The 26,023-nt window shown below is 41.7% G+C and overlaps 1 long non-coding RNA gene across 1 annotated transcript in view; it reads right to left on the bottom strand.

The window, feature by feature from the left end:
- The window catches only part of LOC308190919, a 119,978-nt gene that overhangs the window by 49,088 nt on the left and 44,867 nt on the right, over nt 1-26,023 (bottom strand). Inside the window, exons 4-6 of the long non-coding RNA XR_013947569.1 lie at nt 21,320-22,072; nt 14,758-17,080; nt 13,858-13,938 (exon numbers count right to left, since the gene is read on the bottom strand). This is a non-coding gene — a long non-coding RNA (uncharacterized lncRNA). The remainder of the gene's footprint in view (nt 1-13,857; nt 13,939-14,757; nt 17,081-21,319; nt 22,073-26,023) is intronic.

Here is a 26,023-nt window from a genome sequence, read left to right as displayed (position 1 = left end):
TCCACAGCTTCTCTGGGCAACCTGTGCCAGTGCCTCACCACTCTCTGAGTAAAAAATCTCCTCCTAACATATAATCTAAATCTCCCCTTTTTTTAAAAACCATTCCCCTTTGTCCTATCACTATCTGTCCATGTAAAAAGTTGTTCTCCATCCTTTTTATAAGCCCCCTTTAGGTACTGAAAGGCTGCAATGAGGTCACCCTGGAGCCTTCTCTTCTGCAGGCTGAACATCCACAGCTCTGTCAACCTTTCTTCGCAGGAGAGGTGCTCCAGCCCCCTGATTAATTTCGTGGCCCTCCTCTGGACCCACTCTAACAGCTCCACATCCTTCTTGTGCTGGGGTCCCCAGACCTGGATGCAACACTCCAAGTGAGGCCTCACAATAGCAGAGCAGAGGGGGACAATTACCTCCCTCCACCTGCTGGCCACCCCTCTGGTGATGCAGCCCAGGCTGCCCAGGGTCTTTTTAGGCTGCAAGCACACACTGTTGGCTCATGCCGAGCTTTTCATCCACCTGAACCCCCAAGTCCTTCTCTGCTGGGCTGCTCTCAGTGAGTTCTTCTCCCAGTCCGTCTTCATGCCTGGGATTGCACCAACCCAGGTGCAGCACCTTGCACTTGGCCTTGTTGAAACTCATTAGGTTCACGTGGGCCCAGTTCTCAAGCTTGTCCTGGATGCCATCCCTTCCTTCTGATGTATCAGCTGCACCACTCCACCTCTCCCAAGGTGGACCCCTGAGGGACACCATTCATCAGCAGCCTCCACCTGTATGTAGAGCCATTGACAGCAGCTCTCTGGCTGGGGCCATCCAGCCTATTCCTTATCCACCAAATAGTCCACCCTTCCAATCTGTATTTCTCCAATTTAGAGATCAGGATGTCATGTGGGACTGTGTCAAAGGCTTTACAGAAGTCCTAGTGGTCTTGATCAGTCTTCCCTTGTCAACTGATGCAGTCCCTCTGTCACAGAAGGCCACCAGATTGGTCAGGCATGATTTGCCATTGCTGAAGCCATGTTGGCTGTTCAGGATGTTTTTCTGCATAGATGTCACATTATTTCTAGCTCCTTGACAGCTACTGCTTCTAATTGCAGCAAATGGGAAAAAAATGGATCTAGTCTGTGTCTCTACTGTAATGTCAGGTGTGACTTTGAGGTAGCATGGAGATAATTGACCTAATTTTAAGTTAGTTTGTGCTGCTGGCAGGCAGGCTGCAAGTGTGCCGGACTTCATCAGCAAGATTATCCCCTTCCTGGGCTGGGTTACAACTAGCTGGATGCACCATGCTGGAGTCATGTCTGCTGCTTGGCAGATGCCTTGCTCTCCTGAGTGCAAGTTTACACCATCAGTAGTAAGTCTCCACACCACATAAAGGAGCCTGCAGCATAAACCATAAAGGAGCCTTCAGCATAAACCATGAAGGCCCTCTGTCACAGGAAAAAATAATAATAATAAAAAAAGAGGTTAAAAAGCAGTGAGTTTGCAAACATAATCCTCTCTCTGACACCATTTTAATTTTTTTAAAGTTATCTAATAATAATCCATGAATTAACAACAATGGAATGAACAAAAACAGCAAACAGGTTCCTCCCCAGGATATAAATAGAGATTGGTTTGGAAAGATTTATGGGGAATTCTGGCTTAATAATTCAGAGTAATCATGATTTGTTATTAAAAAGCCATAAACTGTGACAAATAGACAGGACGCTCATTCAAACACATTCCTATCAAGCCACTCTGTGTGAATCACTCAGTTTGCTGAAGATGGCCTCTTGAGTCAGTAGAAAAAGTCTGAAGACTGGGATGGCATTCCTAAATCTACCACAAAATATCTTTCTAGCATTTGTTAAAAATTACTCTGTAGACTTCTCTGTCTAACAGTGTAAGGAGAACCGTCTCCGGCAACACTCTTATAAGAATGTAAGTCCATTCATGTCACCAAGACTTTTAATGCCATGATGCAAAAGGTGATCTCTGAATGCAAAGCATTCATGGTAGTCCTAGAAACCTAAATTAAAACCTAATTTTTTTTTCTTTTCTTCAGGAAGATTCCTGGAATTGTTTAGATCTGAATGTATGCTTTCTACCCCCTCACCCTAGCAAGGCAATCCATCAGTCAGATCTATGTCAACCATGCATTAGGAGGAAATGCAGGTCTACATGCAAGCTCCCTGTGACCCAAACTGTTTATTTCAGTTCTAGTACAAAATTACCAAAAATTAGGAGTCTTCAGGGTCCTCTGCATGAGGACAGTTTAGCAGACAGCCCTTCTCTTGGCAGCACTGTTTCCTACAAATGGCCTTGAATGGAAGCTGTGGAGGCTGTTGAGGCTCGAGTGCTTGGCCTGCCTCGAGAGAGCAATGAGCAGAAGCCCTTCCTGCCAATATGCTTCCAGCCACAAGTGCTAATTGCATTATTTGCTTTTTAAAATGCAATACAAGTGAAGCTGTCCTCACCACCATGAGCAGGCAGAATCACCCACATCTAATTCATCTCCTACTTTATTGCCCATTGAAAAGAAATGCAGGTTGCCCTAGAAGCATACAACAGGTGGCTGTGAGACAGCAACCATCCATTTCTACGCAGCGTACGAATTTGATCTCGTTTGGCTAATTATCCCATTAACCTGTACCTAAAGATCCAATTACTGTAGCTGTGGGTGACTGAGTAAAGGGCAGCAGCGGTAAGCCTGGAGTGTCAGGTCTGTGCTAACCTTCTCTGGAGCATTTGTACCTGTCTGAGCCAAGCCTTCCCTGAAGAGATCCAGCAGGATTTATGTTTTTATGATGACCATGAACAAATAGCATTCTCTCTCTCTCTCTTTCTTAAGTGAAAATTGGATTAGAGTTGAAGTGTTCAAGTACCAAATGCCTGAGTTCAAAACCAGTCACAACTGACACATGAGCATGACCGGAATGGCTGCATGGCAAGGTCTATTTGTCGGTGCAGCTGGAAAGACTCCTATAGGAACAGAGCTCAAACTGCATAAAACCTGTCACTGCTGGCACTGGGGGCATTTGAACTGGTCTTGTGCAAGGGCATGAGAGTGTCTAGTGTCCTCCCTTCAGCCACAAAAACCTAGATTTCATTCCTTCTTGTGTGAGGAAGGCTGGGCATAGAGCTTTCAGAAGAGCATTGATGCCACTTATATGGCAGAAATTGCTCCAATCACTCATATAGAGCAACTGGAGGTAACATACAATAAAACCACCACACCTTCATTCTCATGCAAAGTACTAAAGAAAAGATGGAAGATGGCACAGCTGAAAAACGCATGTGTTAAAAAGCCCAGTAATATAAAAGATTTATAGGCCATACTCAAATCTGACCAGTACAAAAAGTTAAGATGAGGAGACAAAGGGACTGTTTGTGAAATTTAGAGAGATACCATGAAAAGCAGTGTCATTGATGATAATGAGTAATTATTTTGAATGTCACTAGAAATTATATAAGTGGAAAGGAGGAGAGGAGAGGAGAGGAGAGGAGAGGAGAGGAGAGGAGAGGAGAGGAGAGGAGAGGAGAGGAGAGGAGAGGAGAGGAGAGGAGAGGAGAGGAGAGGAGAGGAGAGGAGAGGAGAGGAGAGGAGAGGAGAGGAGAGGAGAGGAGAGGAGAGGAGAGGAGAGGAGAGGAGAGGAGAGGAGAGGAGAGGAGAGGAGAGGAGAGGAGAGGAGAGGAGAGGAGAGGAGAGGAGAGGAGAGGAGAGGAGAGGAGAGGAGAGGAGAGGAGAGGAGAGGAGAGGAGAGGAGAGGAGAGGAGAGGAGAGGAGAGGAGAGGAGAGATCATACTAATTAGAACCCTTAAGATCCTTTGGGAGAGAAACATCAAACATTACCTATGAAGACTGTCAACAAGAAAAGAACAGTGATGGTAAAAATGTACAGTTGGGACATGCTTGACGAAAAGGTTTGTGATCTTTCAGAAAGTATCTTCAACAGCTGATTACAGAACCTTTTGAGGCAAGGAATCCTGTTTCTCCTGACAGTGTTCTCCGTTGTAAGGGATATTTATGTAATCCATTGAATCAGACATGGAGATTATCACTAACAAAAATTTCAACAGCTGTTCTGGGAAGTACTGCTTGGGCATTTGGAATTTTGTGGAGTTTTTTTTTTTTTTTTTTTTTTTTTAACTGGCAGTCAGCCTACAAAGATCAAATCATTTACCCTGCCCTGTTCTCAAAAGCAGAGAATGAAATCCAGACAAAATGCAGCCTTCTCCATGAGAAATATTTTCCCTCCTTACTTTGGGAAATGTTTTATTTTCTGCCCAAATAGGGAACAGCAAATACCCAGAAAGCTACACAACCAGCAAGCAGTTCTTCTAATTGGACTTCACTTCTGAATATCCTTTTGCACTAGTTTCCATAAAACTTAGCAGGCAGTGTTTTTCATTACTGGTACTTTGCCCATCTGTCTTCATGTATTAACTGTCTCGGGATATCTGTGCACCAAAAGAACCTGCAAGGCTGAAGCCAGAATGGAGCCTGCTTGGAGATCATTATGTTGGTGACTGTGGACACCAGTGGAGCTGGTGTGGAGCAGTATAATTCCCTTCTATATGACAAGTTATCTGCTGGTTGCCCAGCAACAGTTTGATTGACTGCTTTTCTTTTTCTTTTGGTAATGTTTGGTGTAATTTGTGGGCAGTGTTTCTAATCTCACACAGTCACAGGTTGTTGATTTTCATTCCTGAGTTTAATTTCTCATGCCTAGAAGCCACAATGCTAGCCATGTTTCATATTACAAAATAGGATTTGCAAACTAATCCATACCCATTATACCTTTAACCTTGTTATTTTGTTACATGTGGTTGGGATACATGCAGAAATTTCACAACAGCAGCAGTGATATGGCAACTACATACCACCTCCGTCCCTGCATGCCAGGGATACCTACACACCCAGGTATTCTGCCCTTCCACTCCCACGCTTGCTTGCTTTCCTCTTCTGTGCACATGCTCACGATGCTGGTGATGTCCTTGAATTTTTCAGAGCCTGCTGCACAAAGGACACCACCTTTGTCTATACATCTGTGACTTTCCCCCTCCAGCTTGCCTAGAATAACGCAGTTGAGCAGCTCTGGCTGTCAGTCCCTGGAGCTAGCAGGCTCAGAGGCCATGGTTTCTTATGCAAGGACTCTTGTCCGGAATCCCTCCCCTTCAGATATCTATTGGAGCACATCTTCCACCAGCTTCAGAGGGTGACTACAGAGGAGTTTATTTGGCTTACCTTTTGGTGATTCTGCAGGGACTTCAGTGGTTTGATTTTTAATTGATCTGAATGTAAAGCTAACAACAAGATGACAATTTTAACTATACCCACTGTGGATACTGAGTTTTTGCACTTTATTGTTGTTATATGAAGACTTAATATGTGACTAACTGCTATGTCAACAGGCACTCCAAATCTTTAAACAACAATGCAGCAAAATATCCAGGTTTCAAGAGTACTTGTCGTTTTCTATTTAGAAGCTGAAGAGATTGTTACATTGCACAGTGTACCAGGGAATATCACATTCTGCAATAGGACATCGTTTGACCTAATGTGATAGAAGCTGAGTAACATCATGCATAAGGCAGCACCAAAAGAAGGGGAAAAAAAAAAAAAAGGAAATTCTAAGCAGTTCAGAAGTCATTAGCCCTGGAAATATTTAAATATATATATATAATAGGCAATATAATATATATATATGTATAATAGGAAATAGAGTAGCAAATTTCCCAGGTTACTGGGCTATTGCTTTTAAATGTAACTATTAGAGATTTCTGTGGAATTCCTCCCTTATCACTGATGAAATAAAACAAGGTATAATTTGTAACACACAGGTTATTTCTAGGTAGGACGAAAACAAGGTCTTGTTACTAGAAATCTCATGCACTTAAAACTGGCACTACTTTGAGCTTTGTTGGTCTGTGTAAACCAGAGGTGGGAATGATCTTTGGTTTTATTTCCATTAAAATGTAACCCCTAATTGATAAGAGTTTTGCTGAACTGCAGTTTAGGCCTAGTCATTATTACCTATTTTTGCCCTGGGCCCAAATGCATGTTTTTAATAGTTTGTTGGGTGTAGTGTGTTTTTTATTTGTTTGTTTATTTGGTTTTTCCTCAAATTTGACATTGATTGCTGGTATTAAGAACACAATAGCATTTCCGTGAAACAGTTCATACAGTGGTTATGAAAATGATTAAAAAGCCCAGAAATATCAAATACACAGAAATGAGTCCTGCTGATGCTAAAGCCACTGGAAATGTTGATGTCAGCTAAAGGAAGGCTGCCATCATAACCCATTAAACTCCTGTAGGCAATTAACAGTTCCACTGTAGCCAGTTGCTCACATTGCTCACTTTTTTATCCAGCCCCCCTCTGTTTGCTGCTGGGCTAAGGGAAAAGGCATTGGGAAGTAGCTGGTAGGAACAGGGCACCACACCTTCTCTTCCCAAGGTGCTCCCCAAACACCTTCATAGATCTTCAAATCTTCTGCAGCTGTTAATGGCATGGTACAATCACATGGACAAAGAAACTCATTCTCATTCACGTGGAGACTCTTTGGGGACCGCTGGGCCCAAAGACAAACAATTGCCTATTTCAAACAATCAAAATTAACATTCTGCTTGTTGGAATATGGTTTTTGCTTCAAATCGTGAGGCATCTTGGGTAAATGTTTGTATTTCCATATCTGCCGTGTAAAACGCCTTCCCCCAGTTCACTAACGGAATAATACTTACAGTGTTTGGGGAACTGACAACAGACATGCTATTATGCTGGGGGTTGGTACTGGATCATGTAAGCAGACACCAACATGTGCAGCGTCAGGCAATTTTCTACTTAATAGTGTAAGCAACTGGTCTGCTGGACATCTTCGAGTTTTCATCTGCTTGGACTTGGGCCATTGGGTTCAGGTAGCCTTGTTAAAAAGGGATTTGCAGGTCTTTGCAGTGTTACAGCCCTGCCAAGCTGGAAGCTATAGACAAGGTCAGTGTCTAGGACTCTCTTGTATTAAATGAGCAAGTAAGCTTATATGCATTGCAGATTCCCTGCCCATGAGATCTCTTGTCTAAAGCAATCTGCTGAAAGGTGATAGGGTTGAAGTGTAGGCTAGACAACATGCATATGGCAGAGGGTTAGTAATATTCTAAATAGCATCCGCTATGTTTTCTTGGGTCAACATACAAAGAGTGTTGGTAAATCAATAGTCTAATCCACGTGTGACAAGACAATTTATCAAGCTTCTTACAGAAGTGCTTCTCTGCTAAACAAAGCAGATTTGCAGCGTTGCTGGCAGAAGCCATTTTGCATCATGTGGCATCGCACAGCCATAGCAAGAGGTGCCTACAGTCTCACCTGTCTGTGCTGAGAGAAGACGAGCTAGGCAATCCTAGTCCTGGTGCTGTGGAAACAGTATTAAGCACACACTGCTGTCTTGCATTACAGTATTATAACACAGAAGGGGTGGAAATAATGACCGGGTATTCAATCTTAATTACAAGGAGGTATTTGTTTTATTTTTACTTGAAGAACAGAAAGCTTCTGCTCCCCGGGCATTATAAAGACACAACTCGCTGGTCTAAAAGACTTCAGTTCTTTCAAAGGCATGGTTAGGATGCTGTTACACAAAAAGGGAGGTGTATAACTGTGTTACAGTGACACCTATGACAGAGTGAAAGAACAGGGCACTTGCATTTCGCCATTTGATAACCGTGTGAACCAAGGGCAGCATTCACAAAACCTGGGTTCCTCCAGTTAAACCCTGAACAGCATATTCAGACATTAAATTCCTTCAGCTGCTGAGATTGAAGGGAACCTTAAGCATATGCACAAATTAACAAAAGCATGTGATCATAAGTGTAAGGCCTGCAGGTCCGAATGGTTCAGGTTGAGGCTTTTCAGACATACAACTCCACACATCAGAGGAATCCTTCTAAATTCCCAGATTCAAAAACGTGCTTAGAATACCCATCAGGATACATATATTAAATCTAAAAATTCTTTGACCTCAGGTCTGAATGAAGCAAATGAAATTAAAGCCAAAGGAAAAGAATGGGGTGGGCGGAGCATGGGATACCACTTAACTCTTGTAAAATACGTACAGTCAGCTAAAATACAGAGATTTTATTCTGATACAAACCTACGTAATGTTATATAACAAGAATTCTTGAAAACAGATTTGTATGTACAGAAATCGAGTTACACCTTCTGCACATATATAATTATTGTGTTATAGAATAGCTTCTGGAGTATAGCATACTGAGCAAAAATGTTTCATAAGGCCATTACAACCCAACATTACTTTAAACCCACAAAAAATGCTCACAGGATAGAAGCCTCTAATCATATTACTCACTTTCCTTGCCTCAGCAGGAGAGAGCTGCGAGGAGTGCTGCATACAAGACAGAGTGAATGAGCTCTAACATTTCTTCACCAAAGCAGGTACCAAAATATAGTGTTTTTTTTTCACTCTGTGGATGATGAACATGGTTCAGTCTCTCATTCACTTACCCTCCTCAGTCCGTAGCTAGGTAAGCACCCTGGACAACAACTGATGTTTTTATTCTCCTAGTTCTTTATTCACGTTGTCACACAGAGGTACTTATGGTAGTAAGGAGGGAGCTCCACCAAGGGGGATGCCTTATTCAGGGTTCCTCCTGGTTCAGCTCTCTAGCTGGCACAAAGATGCACAGCTACTTCAGCATCCTTTACTGCTATCAGCTGGCATCAGCATGTCTACTCTGATGCCAGCTACCTAAGCATCTGTCTCTGCACTGTGGGACAGATATGACCCACCAGCTTACCCACAGACTTGGCTTCTGATCTCCTGTGACATGACAAGTAGAATTGTACGTACAGGCTGAAGACACAAGCAACCCCTAAGAACAATTCTGGAGCATGATTCTTCATAGCCTCCACACCACTGCAGTCACCTGTAAATGTGGGCAGCAGAGGTGTCCCTACTTGCCATTTTCATTTAGTATTTTTCCAACTCGTTTTGTGCACAGCTGCACCAAAGACCAAAATTGAGTGCAAAGTTTTCCTGAGGCTATGCAAAGGTCATAAATGTGGAAGGGCAGCTAGGACTTCTAAAGAACTTAATTCATTTTATTTACTTCATCTCTCTAGTTTTGGCACATATTGGATAAGGTTTTGAAAGAAGTTGGAAAGTGTACCACATGGCTGCTACTTCATAGCTAACAGAAACAGCACTGGACACCTAAACAGGTCTTATTCTTGACTAAGAGGTGGGTGGAGAGGAAATATCGCATGAAGGCAAAACATTATGTCACGTAACTCAAGAGAAAAAGCACTGTACCCACAGCATGGGAAAAACAAGAGAAATGCTCCATCAGTAATGACACAGTAAAACACTTTCAAGAGTGTGTGAAAAAGTGGAGAACAGTAGAGGAGACAAAACAGAAGCTGGCCTGTGTCCCTCCAGTAACTATGGAGGGTTTTTTTATAAGGAATAAAATCACTTCCAAAAGTATTTTTCCCACATAAGGCTGAACTAATCATAAGCAGAAAACCACCAGTTTTCACCAAGTTTGTTAAGCAGGGCAGACATTTTCCTTTCCCTGAGCCCTAAATGTGATGCAGGAGTTCAGCTACCATGCCTTCCAGCTCTAGAAGCAGTTCCACCGATGGTAGGATGTGAGCAATGAAAGGCTGTGACTTTGAACTCCCTCACGGGTGTCCCTCCAGCTCCTGCAATTCCCTTTCCTGGCAGAAACTGCTTCTGCTCTTCATCAACTGCTTTTGAAGACAGGGTTCAATGAGGAATGGGAAAGTGAGGGCAACCCTGAGTGAACAGCAATAGCATAATCTTGCAAATGAACCATCACACATCCACAGCTATCATGTTTTGTGTAGCTCTCTGATATTTTACAGCTAACAAGCCGGCAAATACCTAGACACTTCTACTCCTATGTCAAATTTGCTTGAAAACTGCAAAGTTACTGGAGACAGAAATGCACAGACAGATACACAGAAGCAACATAGTCCTATGTACTTACAGAAAAATAAATTAAACCAGCATTAATGTAGTGCTGTCGAGAGGCACTCCCTTGATTAAAGAAATTCAGCCAGCCAGCCCAAAGTCCAACTTCCTAGAAGCATCAGTGCGACAGCTTGATTAATGCCAACATTTCCTTCAGAGGCAGTTTACTGCCCCATGCAGGTCTTGTCTTTCTAGCTCACTGAAAGAAAGAAAGCATGAGACAACTTTCCCCACCCCCCAAATTAACCTTGTCTCAGCCTCTTCAAGGTTTTGTGAGATAGGAGCAGCCTCCTGAACTGGGCTGACCCAAAATCCACAGCATGTACCTGTCTGACCCATCAGCAACGATGCACCCCAGTAATGATGCACCTCAGTGTGCTGGTTACAGCTCAGGCTTCACATCCAAGAAGAAGGTGCTCAAAACGAGGCTGCAGGGTTAGACAGGATCCAGCACTGAATGTTTTTTTAGCCTAAATAATGCAGTCCACCTTACAATCTGTGTAACACTCAGGGTGTCTACACATACTCCTCAAGTCTTCCAAACAAGTGTTCCTCTAGAGATCCAGCTTTCCTTAAGCTGTGTAATGCATGCTACACGCAGGAGAACAGGTGGGAAAAAAAAGACCATCTTCACGAGTGTTAAAACTTCCAGGTTCCTTGCAGTTATGGGCTACCATCCTGAAGACTGTCCAGGCAGCAGCTTGGTAACCCTTCTTCAGACTGACTTTCACATTTTTCACATTAAAAATGCAGTTTCCATAGTGCTGATTTTTTTTCCAGGTGTTCTTCTTCTTTCTTTTTTTTTGACAACATTTTCTTTGGTTTTTGTTTGTGGTTTTTGGTTTGTTTGTTTGTTTGTTTGTTTGTTTTCCTGTCACAGATAGCATTAAAGACTTTCTCTGTTGCTTGGGCTTGTGCCAAATGAGAATTCCTCGGATTGCTGGACTGGCCTAAAACACTCATGCTGAGGCAGTTCCAGCTTAAACCAAGTTGCCTCTTAGTGTTGCATTACCTCCCATGGGCCTGTGCCTCCCATGATACCCCACAACCTCCTCCTTCAGGGAGAGGATTTGCGATGGGCACCATGTCCATGTCACTACAGATGTATTATAAGGGATGTAGTACAAATAGGGAATCCAGACACTGTGAAAAAACGGGAACATACTGCTCCGAGTCTTCAACATCGATGTACCATGATGGGGAAACATGCTTTTCTGATGAGCCAATGTGTTTTAGATAGTTTAATTTATCTCTCATAATGTTTCATGATGTTATAAAAATGTCCCAAAATCTATATTTGCAAGATAATTCTTCTGGACTTTAGATTCCCAAAAGAGTCAATATCCTTTTTTTTGGGTCTGAATTTTCAGCAATCACAACTATTAGCATCAGATTTTCTTGCATGTTATGAATTCCTTTCCTTATTTTCCTGCAGCTCTAATTACCTGTAGCACTTTCATGCTATCTTCCTGTACATTTGCCTTTTTGTAATGATATATGTTATAACATTTTTCCCACGTGAATTATCTCTAGGGCATAATCCCAGATCCTCAGATCCCATAGTAAAGATTTGTTCTCTCTAAGCTGACACAACAGGCAATTCATTGAGCACAGACAGACAGACACATTTTTTCCATGAATGCATTTAGCATCATTACCAAAACTGGCTCACTAGCAATTTCAGCTAATAAGAAAATGAAGTTAGCGCAAAGCTTCTGAAAATAAATTCTGCAGAAGATGTTTCTCTGTTTTAACAGGGATTGAATGCAGTCCATTTCTCTTTCCCCATGTCCTGAACAACACATCAAAACAATGTTTAGCGAGTGAGTTACATTTCACAACGCACTCACATCATACATGGACGTAAAATAAGCTGCTTGGCAGTGTAAATGCACTGGAGAGAGCAAAGCTGTTTTTTTTTTTTTTTTTTTTTTTGTCCAGTCTGGTTTCTCCCAGTACTTTAGGATTGCCCAAGGATTTTCCATTATCTCACTGGTGTCTCTGTTAACCCCTTGCACTACTGAAGCAGTGCGGCCACAGGAAACCTCCCTCCAAGGCCCCTTGAATTCGAGGTCACAGAGGTGGTGGGACGCACTGGTGTTAATTCCCAGCATATCCCATGTGGTTAAACAAAACCAGCATGGAATCACAGGTGGGATAGAGGGAGAGAGATGCTTTAAGAGGCAGGTACTCCAAGTTCTCTTTAGCCAGGTGATGGGGAGAGAGAGACGAGGACATAATGCAGAGCAGGGTATCAATTCAGTGGTTTTCCCCAGTTTTTCAAGTTTGGTTAATGGTCTCAAAGATATTTTCTCAAGTGCCCCAGTAACTAAATGACATGTGGAAAATGTTATTTACCTCAAGAGTTTCTCAAGTGCCACAGTCTCAAAAAAGAGGCTCTTGCTAAGCTCACTGTGCTCCTTGCCTGTAGCGACCACAGGCCAGATCCCAGCTACTTCAGAGTGGCCCATGGGGCTTAATCACAGAAAATCTGGCCCTTAATACTCCTCCTCAGATTACCTGACTTCTCTTCCCAAGAATATTAGAAACCTGGCACTTGAAGGTCCATTTTCATGAAATACTCAGTCTAGTAAACCTCCTTCATACTACGTATGTGGCAAGCACATGCAGTGGGTCACAAACGCTGCCGAAATTAATGCTTGGTGATTCAGCAGATGTGTGCATTTTTTTGTTGTTGCCTGCTACTAGATAACTTCATACAATGTTGGTAATTACTGTATCTGCTTTTTATTTATTTATTTATTTATTTTCTTTGCTTATGCCTTACCCAGTAGCTTTGTTTGTTGCAATAAAAACATTGAGAACAGCTTGGAAAACTTCCTTTGCTCTGACTTGAAAAGGCTGAATTCAATTCCCAGGGAACTCAGTGGGAGATGGATTAAGCTCAGTGGCGAAATCCTTTACTTCTTACCATGCTGCCCTTGCAGCAGGTGCTGAATTTCCTTTTACCAGTTGATTAATTTAACTTTTTGTGGTAGCAATGTATCAACACCCCCTTGAAATTCTTGTATTTATATGTGGGGTTTTTCTGGGTTCCTGTGACAGAAGAGACCTAGAGCTTCTGCTTCTTATCCAGTCTCCAGCCAGTTCAGACCCCCATAACTTTCCCCTTCTCAAGATCTGTTCTGCACCAGGATTACTCCGAGTCTATCAAGGTGGTTTGCAATAATTCTTACTCCTTTTCCAAACTTTAACTCTGGAGTATGCTTATGCTCTTGTTCTTCCTCCAGAGTATCTTGCTGATGAGAATTACTGTTGTGTGTGAAGTTATGAGGATAGGCATGTCTTCTTCCAGCCCAAGTTGTCTTACTTCAGTTTCCCATATTTCTTTTGTGCCTTTCAAGTCCATATGTTTGGTATCTTCGAAGGCCTGAAGGCTTTGGCGCTTTCCATTTTGAAAAGTCATCCAGTTGAGAAGGACATAAAGCAACAGGGCTTTCCAGAAGGAGAACACTGTACCTACAGAAATATCCCTGATGAAATCTAAGTAAATCACCAAATAAAAATCCTGGAGAAAATGAGGATGCCATTAATAAATGCCAAGGAACAGTAGCTTCTCTGCTGAATTTTCAAATCAGCCAAAGCAATTTAAGAATCACATCCTCTCTGTCGATCCCTAACATTTTATGAAAGATAATTCTCACATGCCACTTTGTAGAGTTCAGTAAGACATCCTTATTAGATTTGCTTGTTGTGCTTATTTTTTTCAGAACATGTTGGCTAATTTAAGTCTTGCTTGATATGTGCAGAAGTACCTACATTCAGGCACACAAACGATTCCTACACTGTGATAGTAAAATGTGAAGAAAAACAAAACAAAACAAAAAAAACCCACCACATGATATTACATACCAATTGTAAAGGCATGGGTTTTTAATCATCCCCAGAAGTTGTTACTGAGCTGGTTTTGATATGTTTACTCTTGATTTTTGCCTGTGTGTTTTAGAAAAGAAAAACATAACTTACAGACAAACTTACTATTAAAATGACAACATCACTTTAGACAGAGCAGTTTGTATCTGTGTTTTCAGCTTTTTTTGCTTTAGAGTACTTCTAGTAAGTAGCATCTACAGGCAGCTGTAGATCTAGTCCTATAAATCACACCAAAACAATTACAAGAAAAAAGAAAATTGCACATATTCCAAAGTTTTCCATTTTCCCACCACTGGAGATAGGATTTTCAAAACAAGTCTTCCATAATCTTGTGAAATACTCCAGGGCTGAAACAGAAGCTGTGCCTCACAGTAAATTGAAAATGTTGCATTCAAACTGGAAGGAAAAGCAAAGGCACTTTCCTTTTGTGTTACTGTAAATTAATTTTAGAGATGGGCATAAACCATAAAATTCAGATTCAGCCATAAACCTGGGAACATAAAGCTCAAAATACATCTGGATCACTGTACCAGACCACCATGGTTGCTGGCAAACAGGTAATAGCTGATTAGTCAGAAAAGTCCACAGCACATCTATTCCATATGCCCCACATCTCACAGGATGTCTCCCAGTAAGCACCATTGCCATAAATCCTGTACTGATGCACCACAGACATTTCCAATGTCTTTGGTCTCTTTGATTGGCATTGCAAGCTTTTTAAAACTAAAGGTGTTCTGAAACAGCATAGCTTGGATACAAATTTTCACCCAGAAATGTGAACCTCATTTGTGGAATCTTCCCCAAATCCATCTCATTTAGTGAGAAACAGATTCTAGGTAAAAATCCAGCAAGAAAAGACATTCAAGTAAAATAACTCACCTAAAACACGACCCAAAGCTGAATCTTTATGTTCTTTAATTCCTGGCAATTCCATTTTAGTCTGGGACTAGAAACAGAAGCAGACAAATACATAAATATAGGGACTTTTTCTGAATGCATGTGTAATAGATAAAACTAGTAAGATAAGGGTATGCTTTTCATTTGAAGAAGAAGCAGGTTATTACAGTGTGATTGAAAAGATTATCCCTCAGCTAATCTATTGTGTTGCCAATATCTGTTATTTGATACCAAAGAAATAAAAAAGACTCAGTACCGCAAGGCAGATGATGGCAAGTAACAGGGAGATAGGTCCTAGATGCTGATATTGCCTCCTAAATCATAACAGTTCCTACATTGTTTAAAATATAAATCATACAAAGTGGTCAAAATACAGCTTTAATTCTCAGTCTAATGATTACATTGGTCAATTTCCAAGACCACAGTTAAAGGCCATGAGAATTTTAAAATATTTTCCCACCCATATACATGTTGTCCCAAGTTGGTTGGTTTTTTTTGTTTTGTTTTGTTTTGTTTAAAAAGAAAAAAAAAAAAGAAAAAAAAAGAAAAGGCAAAAAAGGCAAGCAACCAAGAAAGAAAAAGAACAACAATCACACAGAAATCACAGTGGTGAAATAAACCATGGAGTTACTGATCTGCAAGTGAGCTTTGAAATTACTAGGAGAATTATGATTTTGATTTAGCAGCCGCTGAAGTCTCAGAACAGTTTTGGAATGTGGATGGGGCCATGTATGGTGTCTTAGACTTTTCAGAAGTTTTTATGATGGGTTTGAGGAGTTTCAGGTTTTCTTTCTTTTTTTTTTTTTTCTTTTTTTTCCTTTCTGAGTGAAATATTGTTTGTTGAAAATTATTTCAAGAGTTTTACCCTCACTTTCCTTTGCAGAGCCACAACAGAGTACTGTTGGCATCTGGCTGTGCATATGCCTAGAAAACCATTCATTTCGAGACATTTTCAAAACCAGGACCATGACTTGTAATAATTTACTAAAAATTCCGATACGTGTATTTTTTCTTAACATGTACTTGAAATTTCACAATACCCCCAAATCTCTGCAAGCCCCCTCTCAGGAGAGTAACTTTCCAGGGAATCACAGTGTTCTGATAAAGAAGCAGCACGACAAATACTTAGTATGATGAAAAAGCTGAATAATATCGAAATAAAAGTATGAATACGAATTTACGAGCTGTATCAGTCATAATTAACCAGTCAGGAGAAATGTCAGTGTATACAGATCTGCTACGTGAAAAGTACTGAATATTTTAGCAATTCTTTAGGAAGGTACTGAACTTTTCTTGCAATTAATTATTCATCCATAAAACTTTCCTTTCCTTATTTCCGCCTCAAATTGTTGCAGAACTTCCCTCTCCTTGGTGAGATGAGGACTGTAATCACATGCATGTATACAGCACACAGACAAAAACACATACACATAAAAAAAGCTGCAACAGATACCACCCCCAACTTTCCCCAGTTGTACATTTGATGCTTGCTGGTGCCATTAAGCAAACACAAAACAACAGCAAGCGCATTCTGTTGAAATGTTTAGCTAAATGGAACCAAAACAGTCACAGTTCACAATTTCATAAATACATTAATTAGAAGTGTCTCCAAATAGCATGTGATTTTGAATTATTAACATAAAACACTGCATTATAAATGACTGCAAATTGCATTCCTTAGTGCTCTCCATGCTTAATTTATTATGCCGTAGGAAAATTTGCAAATTACTTCACTGTTTTATATTTAATGGATAGTTTTATATGTATATTGTTTCATTAAGATAAAATTAAACCACAGTGTACATATTATATGCCTTTCCAGTGACATAAATGTCACTAGAGACCCTCAGACTTTGTCAGGAGGGGAGCGTGCTTCTGTCACTTCATAGATTTAATAAAGAAGTAAAGAGCAGGTTCAAGTTTCTGCCCTTTTTGTGCCTGTCCATAGCTGCTCCTTCCGGACAGCCCATTTTGGAAGCTTGTGATGGGCATGCCAGGAAAGTTTCCTGATGCTTGAAAGTACGGAGACAGGAAGCAGCAGAGCAGCCTTCCCTTCAGCCCCATGCTGCTGTGGCTGAAAGACAAAGGACATTTTCCAGATATTTTTCTGCTCCTAGGACAGTGCTGTCACCATGCCACCTGTGCTCTGGGGGGCAGAAGGAAGGGAGCAAAGCAGGTAAGCCTCCTGTCCCCAGCCCCATGAGCAAAGGAAGCTTGAAAGCCACTTCAGCATCCCAGGAAGAGGAAAAAAAGGCTGGCATGAGCCAGTGTACTGCACTGCCAAGGTTCTTGCTGTTGCATCTTCCTGCAGTGGGGAAAGGATGGAAATAAAGCATATTAGAAAATCCTGACAAAGAAAGGTGGGGCAGATGTCTGGAGAAACAATGGGTGAGGGAGGGCAGAGGATGTTGTATGTGTGAGGAAAATCTATTAAAAATGTAACCATAAAAACATTCTTCTTTGATAACTTCTTTGCATGTTGTCTGCTCTTAGCCATTTGTCTTCTTTATTTGTAAATTCCTCAGAAGAGGAATTGCCTCTAGCCATGTGCTTGTAGAACGTGTGTTACTGTGGGGACTCAACTTCCCTGAAAACCCTGAATGCAAATAGAGCGTAAATAATAGATATTATTTATGATACATAAATAAATAACATTGGGCCATGAAGAGGCATTCTAGACATGTTTAAATAGGCTGTCCAATCCCCTATTTTTAAGAATTAATAATATGTCTTTGGTGGATGAGACAGACGAAATGTTCCTTCCAACTGACTTTCAGAACTTTGTTTACGATAGGAAAGGTACTGGTTACCTTCTGCACAAATTCCACATAGTTTTCAGATATGTTTCCTTTTAATAAAAATGTAGCACTATAAAATGTTGCAGGAAGGGTAGGAGGTGGAGATATGGCATATTGGGAAAAGCTATAAATTCTGCTTTAAGTTAAAAGTGTATTAATGAAATTGAAGTTACAAGAAAATGCATGCAGGAGAGAGAGAGAGAGAGAGACAGCCCTCTGAGCTATTCTTTTCAAGTAATAAAGATGAGACTCTGTCAGAAATTGAGGTGTCAAAACTGGAAGTGCTGGAACAAATTCGCAAATTAAAGAGCAACAAGTCACCATGACCAGATGGCATACATCTGAGAGCTCTGAAGGAACTTAAGAATTAAGTGGTTGAGCTGCTAACAGAAAAATATGCAGCCTTTCATTAAACTGCTACCATGCCAGAGGACAGGAGGTAACAAATACCTCATCTCAAAAAATCTGGAAGGTGTGTTCCTGCGAGCTTGATTAGGGCTGTAGATTGCTTTTCTCTTCTAATCATCCTGGCTTCAGAGAGAAGTTCAGCACATCCAGCAAAAAGAGCTAGCCTCAGCCCATCAGGAGCCCCTGGCGAAGGTGAGCGTGATGATTTTGCTGACTCAGCATACACTGATGACCATTAACCTGGAGATAACTGGGGGGCCTTGCAAGGGCTGACTTCAGTGATAATTAAAAAACACTTGTCCTAATCACCCCCTGCCTTCTTAAACTCAGGTTACATTACACAGGTACCTATCCCTTGCAATGTTTCCAGGATAGGTTAATTCTTTCCTTGGCATGGTTATAAATGGCATGACAGGACAAAACTATTGTCTTAATAACTGAGGAATTTCCTCCTGGTCCTATTTGGATTGCCTTATCGTCCAGATAAGAGGATCTTTGTTGTAGCATACAGTGGAGAAGGCGTGGGGAGGAGAGAATTATTTCAACATCTACCTGTGCAGCACAAACATGTACTTGTATCATCGCATAGATTTTAAGGTGAGCGTTTGGTTGTCTGGTCCTGCGGTGCACAGCTTCTCAGCTGTCACTTAGTGTGCGTGGAAGCACACAGTCCAGCTGATGCATGTGGAGCAGTATAGGCATGTGCCCACAGCCTCAGATACACCCCGCATTCACTGATAACAGTGCAGTGTATGAAGAATTCCCCAGAAGCAAGGTTGAGGGATGTAGAGATGTCTGATCCTATCTTCTGGCTATTACAAAGCAGAGTTTTGCATTATTATGCTCATATCAGGTTCACTAATGTATATACTCCTCCTAGATACTCAGACTAGGACACACGATATCAAGATTTGGAAAAGTCATCTCTACCTGTGAAGGCTTCTGCCAGTCACTGGCACTATTAAAAATATATGCCTTGCTTCTAAATTGAATACATGGGGCTTTCACGCTCAACCACCGGTTCTTGTGACATTACTGTGGTTAATGAGAGCCCTCAGGAAGCAAGATCGCTTTGAAGATTACAAACAGATTTCAAACTATCAAAACAAGAGCTGTGGGAGAACAGTTTAGCCATCCCACCAAACATCCTGAGATGTTTTTAAAACAACAAAAAAAAAAGGGGGTCCTTCCTTCTTCCACAGCAGAATCATCCCATGCCTCGTGAAAGCTTTCATTTGTGAGGACTAGAGACTCTCCTGCCATTTCAAAATATCCAGAAATGTGCTGGAGAACTGTTATCTGGGACACAACAGGAGAGGCTGTGAAATATCCACCTGAGAATAACCACCCACCTGGAGCTTCAGACACAGATTTACAACATAAAAGATTGAGACTCAAGTCATTGAATCAAGTGACTAACACCTCAAGCTCTCATTCAGGGTGAAAGAGACTCTCCTCCTAGTTTGGATGAGAAGTTTTATCCATGTTGAAAATAAAACATAAACACCTGCAGGAGTTTTGGGGTTTGAAAAATTATTTTCTTCCACCAATTAAATAATTTGTAAGAGAAAACTCCCGGGCATAACACTCTTGCTTTCGTAGGGGCTTCACAGCATCCTGAAGTGATTTTCTTGCAGCATAGGATAGCAGCAAAGCAGATGCTGAGAACACCTGATCTAGACACATGGTCTGGGGCCAGCTCCTACTTTGCCAGTATTGTTCAGTCTAGCAGTCAGACTGGAGATACAGTGCCTTCAGACACCTTGCTGAATGCAAGAGCATGCCATGTATTTTTTTTTCTGTGAAGTGAGTGGTCTAGAGAGTGAACCCTTTTCTTCTACAGATGCATCAGAGAAGTGATGGTTATGTCAATCATAGTAACAACTTTGGGACTGTGAATGCTTTTCAACCCTGGATCATCTTTCTAGCTAGAGCTGACAGACTGCAGCAAAGCAGGAGGGGACTGCCACTGCCTTCTGAGAACTGCTGATAAACCTGTTTTCTCCATTCCATGTCTATACACTCGTGTTTCAAAGGAAAACATGAGCTTCCTCGGGAAAATTAAGAGAAAGAGGGAGAGAGTTACAGAGAGTGTTTTAAACTTTTGCTTCCTTTCCTGATGTTCTTAATGCACATATATGTAGGCAAGCATCAGGGGCATGAGCAGAAGTCAGGATCCAAGCAGGGTTGCTACACCAGTAACAGGATGGGTGGGATGGAGCAGACCATCATCTTTCCTGTTTGCTTACTCTGATGGATCTGCTGGAAAAGGCAGCCTATTTTTGCTGAGGTCTCAACAATCCTCATTTTAGCAATGGGTCATTTCTACTTTATCCTGCTTCAGTTTCCACCTTTAGAACCATAAGTTGCAGTAGATGTATCCAGGTTCTCTGGGTGGTGAAAGTCACTTGGTCCTCTTCTGGACTGGGTAGTCTTAGGTTTGGGTCACGGTGGAAAACCCCGTCGTGAGTGACTTTCATATTTTCAAAATCTGCTGGAGGAACCACAAACAGATGTTCTCGCAGAAATGTGGAAAACAGGATATGTGTGGGAGTCCTCACTGGGAAGAATGGTGGCAGTCTTGCAGATTAAGTAATGGACATAGGATTCACACTCAGCAGAAATCAACAGCTTAAAAATAGCTAATCTTCTCAATGTATTCTCTATGCATTCTTTTCATGGCAGTCACTTCCTTATCCTAAATCAGACTGTAAATATGGACAAATTAACAACTTACTCTAGTGACTTTTAACCTAGAAATACAAGCTGCTTTTATGTTTTATCACAATGAATTCCACCCATAATTATGAAAGCGCAAGTTTTCCCATACTTGACTCAAATTAAGGCCTATGTTGTTTAGAGACAGCCAACATTTTTGCAGTCTCTAGGCTACAGTAGTGCAGCCTGTTCCTCACAAAGCTATCAATGGAAAATACGTAGAAAAGAATGAGAAAATAAATGTCCAATAGATGTCCACACTTTGCAGTGATCCCTGGCTGCTTTCAAATGGAGTTGTGTTTCCAAAGACTGCTTGCTTCCACCATGGTCTGGCATGACTTAGCAGAAGCACCTGTTTTCTTTATGTTCCATTGTAAACGTTGCATTCTGCAGGGTTCTTGCAGACTTTGAGGTTCTCTCCTGGCTACCAAGCTGAAGTAGCTTCAGGGCTTTTCAGCTACACGCCTACTGAACCAAGACCACACCCTTTGCAAGGCCTGGTAGAGCCAGGAAGCCCCCTGATATCTCTTTCCCTAACACCTACAACCAGCATCTGGACACAGATACCTGGACACAGGCTGTGGGCCCAGGGCTCTAAACTAGGCTTACTCCACACTCACCTCCTTTCTGGATCCAGATGAAATAATTCAACCAGAAATTTAGAGGTATGCCAGGGTCAGCCTGAAGCACTGGTCTAGCCAGCACTGGAGACTTCCATAGCAGGTGGACCTGTTTGCTTCTGGTTGTTGTTTTGCAGCACTTAAGGGTAAGGTCATTAACTTTTTCTGGATGTGATTTTTTTTCATTTTGTTGAAGTCTCAAGTCCTGGAGCTCTGCTCAAGACCTGGAATCTGATGTCTTTGTCCATTTTCTCCCTGACAAGTCTCAGAGATATTAAAAATCAAAAGAAGACTCTAAAGAGCAAATAAAGCCTCTTTAATGTACTGTTTCACTTCTGTGTTAACTCACAGAAGCTCTTTGCTCTCTCTGCCTGGTCCCAGTCAGATCTTGCATAAAAGGAAAAAAAATGCACTTAGAAGTGCTGTTTTCTTTCCACTTCCCCCTGCGCTTCAAATCATTAGTCTTTCTGCATTTCTCTTTTATTCCCAGACTGGCTTGTGCCGAATCAGATTATAATATATTAAACGTCCAAGAAACACAAAGCTCTCCAAAGTGCTCTTTGGGGTCTCGGTACATGTGTTCTCCAGCTCTCTCCTGTAGTAATTACTGCCGTCTCAGGGTCAGCTCCTGTGTGCAGGTCCCGCTCAGACATGCTCAGCTTCACCTCCAGATCACTGCAAAATGAATTCAGGATGGGCTTGGCCTGTGCATCACTGCTGCTCCTGTGTGCAGGGGCCAGGGAATTGCTTTGCCTGAAAGAAAAGTTCACATGTACTTGTGAGTTCACAAAGAAACTCTGCCATTAGCCTGGACTTTACCATGAAGAGGAAGAAGGTTGTACAGGGCAATTACCACCGGAAAGAACAGCTTCATCCTAAGGCAATGTAAAGCATTGAAGACAAGGCTACTACCAATGACATTAATATCAGCTCAAAAGCATACAGAAGTAATTCACAGTGAGGGACTACTCTGAGTGTGGTTTGACTCTACTCAGAGGTTATTGAAGAGCAGCAATGCTGTTCTCCCCTAGTAGTGCTTCCAGCTCTCTTTGGGAGGGACATGAGGGGCTTCAAGGGGGACTCAAGAGTGCAAAGAGCCCTGATCTGCAGTGGCCAGGGCTGCTAAAGCTCCCAGGGGATCTGCAAGTGTCAAGGAGGTCAAGTGGAAGAGGCATGGTCCACAGCCCTAGGTGAGCCCTGCAGCTGGAAGCAGCGGGGGAACTCTTCTGACCACTGACCACCATACATCTTGGGATACAAGAGTGGTTATGAACTTACAGGAGATAAGTCACTATGAGTTCTGCAGAGAAAGTAATTTCTTTACTTTTTTCTTTACTAAAAAAAAAAAAAAAAAAAACAAGGAGAGGGATGGGGAAGGGTAGAACAACCTGAACACCTGACATTCAAAAAAACAGCAATGTGCATGAAGCTGTGCTAACAGCTTTTTTTTGGCTTCTGCAGTGGCAGAACACACCAAAATCCTTGGTATCAGTATTGGCAGTGTGGTTGTTAGTCAGGCCCTACTCTCAGAATGAGTAAGTGAGGAAAGAAAAATGCTGGTCTCTAAGCTACCGCCACTGTCCTTTTCTTTTGGAGAAGCTGGATCCATGTCTTTTCTGAGGGCACAGTGCAGAACTAGGAGGACAATGTTTCTATTACAGCTTTGTTAACAAACCTGAATTCCTTCCTGAAGTGCTAGTCTCCTTCTGGTCCTGGTCTCTTCTGAAATGAAGCCTGCTCTCGCATTTTTATGGTGGTTTAATAACGTAGAAAAACGGGTCTATGATGGAAAGAGGGAAGGTTAAAGTTCCTTCCTACTCTCGCCCCAAGCAGGAAATGAAGAGATACCTCCCAAACTGAAAGCCTGGTTATCTAGTCTGCTGCCATGAATACCACGCCAATAAAGAAGCTTTTTTTTTTTCTATTTAAAGAAGTAATATGATAAAATGTTGGTTCATTTCATTATAATAGCTAAGAAGGATTTGCTGGTTTCACAGCATAAATTTAGATTAATTTTTTAGATTTGACAATGTTATAAAAATTATATTGATTCTGAAATTATAATTTTAGATTGGTTCTGTCATTTTAGCCTATTAGCAGTCTTTAAATGAAGTGATCCTACGTTACAATCAATCTTATCTTCCATTATGCACTTCCTGGTGCTAAAATGCGAGATCGATTCTAATTAACTACATGGGTTCAGTCATTTGGGTGGTTTGTTAGGAAAAAAACAGTTACTACCCTAGTATCACTAAACAATTTGTTATGCATTTATGTACAGAAATGATATCTAAAACGAATGTCATTCCTTTGGTAAAAACAATACAGTTGCAGATGTCTAAAATATTAGGATGGCAACATTAATGCTATTGCTTTAACCAGTAAAGAACGTGAAATGTTTCCAGGGTCCACCTGAGCTTTAAGAAGCAAAGTGAGGTTAGCAAAAAATACTACCTCTGCAGCACAGGCTATAAATCTGTGTGTCCATTGAAAGTGACTAGGAGCCATTCTGAAAACGTCATTTCCAATGTGCAGCTGTGGGCTACGAGAAGAGGTTGAAAACTGCTTAAGAAGCTATCATGGTGAAAATAATGTTATAAGTGGGTGATGTGATCTAAATATGAATCAGCTCAAGCATCTATTCATTCCTGCACTTTCCAGCTTTATCTTGCACTGATGTACTGCTGGCAGACACCTTGATACAAACCTTGCCCTGCATCAATGTCAAACTCTGTAGACCACTGGCCTTTGAATGAGCTACAGAAAGTGGCGTAGGTGCAAGCAGTGGGGGACCAACACGCTGTGCTCCTGAGTGAGCCTGGAAGTCTGGTGAGCAGACTGCGACAAAAGAGGAAGCTGGAAATGTCTGCACCCTGATTTTAAAACAGAGACAGCAAAGCCTGATATCAGATAAAACCTGGAGGAAAATGTACGTTGCTTGTGATTTTATTCCTTAGTATCCTTAAATCATTCTTTTAAGTCAAACAAACACTGTTACCTCGAGTACCAATCTGTTACTTTTCCCATTGATTATGCTTGTGCCCGAATTCTTTTCTAATTTATCTGTTGATTTTCCCTGCAACAGCTTTAAAGAAATAGAGCATTATACACTATACACTCTCACTGTTAAATCAACTCGTCTACCTATTATAGTCAGTGCAACGTAGAGACGATCTGCAGTTCAAGGGATGCTATGCTTGCTTTTCCAGTCACTGCTAATGCATTCTTCCATGTGGAGTAACGTAGCAGAATGAGTCAAGAGTAAGAAATGCCAGCCTGGCATCCTGCTGCAGAGACTTTCTTGACCTCCCTCCCTTCATACGCCCTCACAGATGCTTTGTTCCTATCCTCTTAATGACATTGCCTCATTAAGAAGCCAAATTGTTGGGAAAAAAAAAAAAAAAAAGAGAAGAGAAGAGAAGAGAAGAGAAGAGAAGAGAAGAGAAGAGAAGAGAAGAGAAGAGAAGAGAAGAGAAGAGAAGAGAAGAGAAGAGAAGAGAAGAGAAGAGAAGAGAAGAGAAGAGAAGAGAAGAGAAGAGAAAAGAGAAAGAAGAAAGAAAGAAAGAAAGAAAGAAAGAAAGAAAGAAAGAAAGAAAGAAAGAAAGAAAGAAAAGAAAAGAAAGAAAGAAAAGGTAGCAGTAGTTTTAAAATCCTTCGCTTACTCTTATTTCTTTATTGCTTTTCTGTAAGATTGAATCCTTGAGCATTCAATGGAAAAAAAAAAAAAAAAAAGACCAGAAAGCAACTGTGAGCCCCTGTGCCTGTCCCTATTGAGCTACACTGATCAATGAAGTTAGCCTCCGTCTATAGCTGGCCACCCAAAGCCCCCTGAGGAAAAAGGAGGTTGCCAAAGGGGAGAGAAGTCCTGCAGAGATAGATAGGGAAGAATGGATGATAGGTAAACTGATGAGGGCTGCACTTCCCTGTAGGCCCTCAAGTATTGTTGCTAGTCACCATGAGGCACAGCAATAATTCTTAGGAAGGGGAAAGCTGAGAACCGCAGCTCTTGATGGGCCCCTTTTATTTCTCACCTGAACGTATGTTGGTACTGAAGATGTTCTGGCCCAAATGCATAACTTCTGATTCTCTGCAGTGCCACTCCAGAAAACACCCTGTGTGCTGGTAGGAACTTTTATACGGGAATCTCCTTTTCAAACTGCTGGCTTGTTAGTTCAGTGACTGAATAACTCTTTTGCATAGGGAAGTCTTGATTTCACTGTTACTGCTGTTGCACTCACGTTGCACAGTCATTAATGATTTGCCGTCTTGCAAGAAGCCCTCGTGAACCTGATTCTCCACTGCCTCACACCTCATGCAATCATTTACATCAATGCAGAGTGAGTGCAAAACACTATCACACCACTGCAAGCAGAGACCTCTGACTCAGGTCACATTTCACTGCCCTCTTCCACCAGATCGACCAGTGGAGAATTAGACTGAAAAGCTTCAGAGGAGGGCTGAGGGTATGTTCACGCTCCACTCTTGTTTGCACAGGGACAGCGTTGGTTCACCTTCTTTCCTTTGACTCAAGGATGCTTTCTGACTGCCCAGCTGGTAAGGAAATCTCATTGTGAGCTGCCACAGATGGGTGGAAGAGGTACCCTCCATTTGCAGGGTGGCAGGAGGCTCCTGGGGATCCACCAGGTGTGCCAGGTCCCTTCCATGCCAAATCTCCTCCCAGCGGAGCAACGCCCAGCCCAAGGG

Source organism: Anser brachyrhynchus (assembly GCF_964034855.1).
Source record: "Anser brachyrhynchus genome assembly, chromosome: 2".
Classification (NCBI taxonomy): Eukaryota; Metazoa; Chordata; class Aves; order Anseriformes; family Anatidae; genus Anser; species Anser brachyrhynchus.
The sequence above is the reverse complement of the archived record's forward strand: the minus strand, read 5'-3'. Positions and strand labels throughout refer to the sequence as shown.